We start from the raw sequence: 2920 nt of genomic DNA on the forward strand, positions 1-2920 counted from the left end.
AGCCTTGCCTCCCAAGAATAAATCCTACTTGATTGTGGTGTATGATTTTTTCCATATATTGCTGGATCCGGTTTGCTAATATTTTGTTGAGGATTTTTGCATCTAAGTTCATCAGGGATATTGGCCTATAATTTTCTTTTTTTGTGTTGTCTTTGCCTGGTTTTGGAATCAGAATTATGCTCGCCTCATAAAAGGAGTTTGGAAGTCTTCCTTCCTCTTGAATTTTTTGAAATAGCTTGAGAAGGATAGGAGTTAGTTCTTCTTCGAATATTTGGTAGAATTCACTTGTGAAGCCATCAGGCCCAGGACTTTTCTTTTTTGGGAGTTTTTCGATAGCTGTTTCAATCTCATTTGTTGTAATTGGTCTGTTTAGGTTTTCTGATTCTTCCAGATTGATTTTTGGAAGATTATATGATTCAAGGAAATTGTCCATTTCATCTAGGTTGTCTAGTTTTTTGGCATACAGTTCTTCATAGTATTTTCTTACAATATTTTGTATTTCTGTTGTGTCAGTTGTTATTTCTCCACTCTCGTTTCTAATTTATTTATTTGAGTCCTCTCTCTTTTTTTCTTGGTGAGTCTTGTTAAAGGTTCATCGATCTTGTTTACCTTTTCAAAGAACCAGCTCCTGGTTTCATTGATCCTCTGTATTGTTTCTTTAGCCTCTATGTCATTTATTTCTGCTCTGATCTTTATTATTTCCTTCCTTCTACTAGCTCTGGGCTTTACCTGCTGTTCTTTTTCTAGTTCTTTTAGATGCAGGGTTGTTTATTTGAGCTTTTTCTAGCTTCTTGAGGTATGCCTGTAATGCTATAAACTTCCCTCTCAGGACTGCTTTTGCTGTGTCCCATAAATTTTGAGTTGATGTATGCTCATTATCGTTTGTTTCTAGGAATTTTTTTTATTTCTTCTTTGATCTCAATGTTAACCCATTCATTGTTTAATAACGTGCTATTTAGTTTCCAAGTGTTTGAATGTTTTTCAATTTTTCTATTGTGGTTGATTTCTAGTTTAATGCTATTGTGATCAGAGAAAGTGCTCGATATGATTTCAATCTTCTTAAATTTGTTGAGCCCGTTTTTGTGCCCTAACATGTGGTCTATTCTAGAGAATGTACCATGAGCGCTTGAAAAGAATGTATATTCTGCTGTTTTAGGGTGAAAGGTTCTGAAGATATCTATTAAATCGAGTTGATCTAATATGTCCTTTAAGTCTGCTGTTTCTTTGTTAATTTTCTTTCTTGAGGATCTGTCTAATGATGTTAATGGGGTATTGAAATCTCCTACTATTATAGTATTGCTGTTGATCCGCCTACTCTAGTGCCATCTTGTCTCTCTCTACCTTGAAAGTCTTAATGTTTCTGTGTATCCCTTACAGGGGTAGTCAACCTTTTTATAAAAACCGCCCACTTTTGAAGTACTGGTCAGCCTGGTCCCTACTGCCCACTAGTGGGCGGTCCAGCATTCATGGTGGGCCAATCTTGGCGCGGTTTGGTTGCTCCGGTACTGGAACGCCCACTAGTGGTAGGGACCAGGTTGACCAGCACTGCAAAAGTGGGCGGTTTTTATAAAAAGGTTGACTACCCCTAAGAGTGAGCTCTCCCCCGCCCTTGTGTGAGCAAGGGTATATAAACAGCCCCTGAACTATTTTTGGGACTGCACGATTTGGGCCTGCAGATGCCCTGTGTCAGTCATATGTGGCTGGCATATTTAATAAATCTCCTCCTCTAATAAAACTCTTCAAAATTCATCTGGACTGGGTGTCTCTACGTGAACTTGATGAAATGAGGTACAGTGCCTTTCAGAATCTGGGGTGTGGTACTTTATAACACATATATCCTTCAAAATCTATAATATCTCCTCCCACTTCTTCGATTTGGTATATATATATATAATTGATTTTAGAGAGAAAGAGAAAGAGAGAGAGACAGAGAGAAAGAGAGAGAGAGAGAAACATCAATCTTCCCATATGTGCCCTGACCAGGGATTGAACCAGCAACCTCTGTGCTTCAGGATGACAAACTAACCAAGCTATCCGGCCAGGGTTCAGTTTATATTTTAAAACAAGCAGAACACCAAACTTACAGTGACAGTTGCACATTCCAGTTTTTCTGCTTAATATGTTGTAAGCATTTTCTCACCTCATTAAATATTCTTCAAAGCATTCTTTGTTCTTAGCACCTCTTCAGTCATCATCATCTGAGTATACCGACGTTAATTTAGTCACTCCCCTCTCTTATTTGTTTTGAACTTAAGGAAGGCTTTTACCTTCTGGATTATGTCTATTATCCTATGTCCCTCCCTGCAGGGCCTACAGGGAGGTGTGAAGGCAGGAACCAGGGTCACCTGTAGTCAAGTGCTCCTGATGTTGAAGCAAGTCTACACCATGTCCTAGCTGTGTGACCTTGAACTTGTCACTTAACTCCCTGGGCCTCAGTTTCCCCTTCTGAACAGCAGGGATGATAACCATACCTATTTCACAGAGTTATCTGAGGTATCACTGAGTTAACCCAAGTAAAACAAAGCATAGTGCCTGCCAAATTTCCTGGTAGAGAGACGCGAGCCAGACCATGGCATCCTCATTCCCCGTCAAGTCCTGGTCCACATGCATTACATCAGCTCTCGTCTCAGATTCCAGCTGCCCTCTAATTAATGTCTTGGCTTCCCTCCTGCCAATCTGCTGACCCTGAACCTTCTGGTGAGCCCAGCTCTGCTGCCATGCACAATCTCGTGACCACGGCACCTACTCTAGCTGGGTGGCCCTGGGAAAGTCCATCCCATCTGAAACATGGGAGGAGGGTTAGGTTAGGAAGTCCATGAGGGATTGCCCACCTCTGAGATTCTAGACTATCCTTTCTTCTTTCAAAGGCCCTTTGTTTTCAGCAGTACAGAGTACAAGAACTTGAAACAGCTATCCAAAG

The sequence above is a fragment of the Saccopteryx bilineata genome, chromosome 1, assembly GCF_036850765.1.
Source record: "Saccopteryx bilineata isolate mSacBil1 chromosome 1, mSacBil1_pri_phased_curated, whole genome shotgun sequence".
Classification (NCBI taxonomy): Eukaryota; Metazoa; Chordata; class Mammalia; order Chiroptera; family Emballonuridae; genus Saccopteryx; species Saccopteryx bilineata.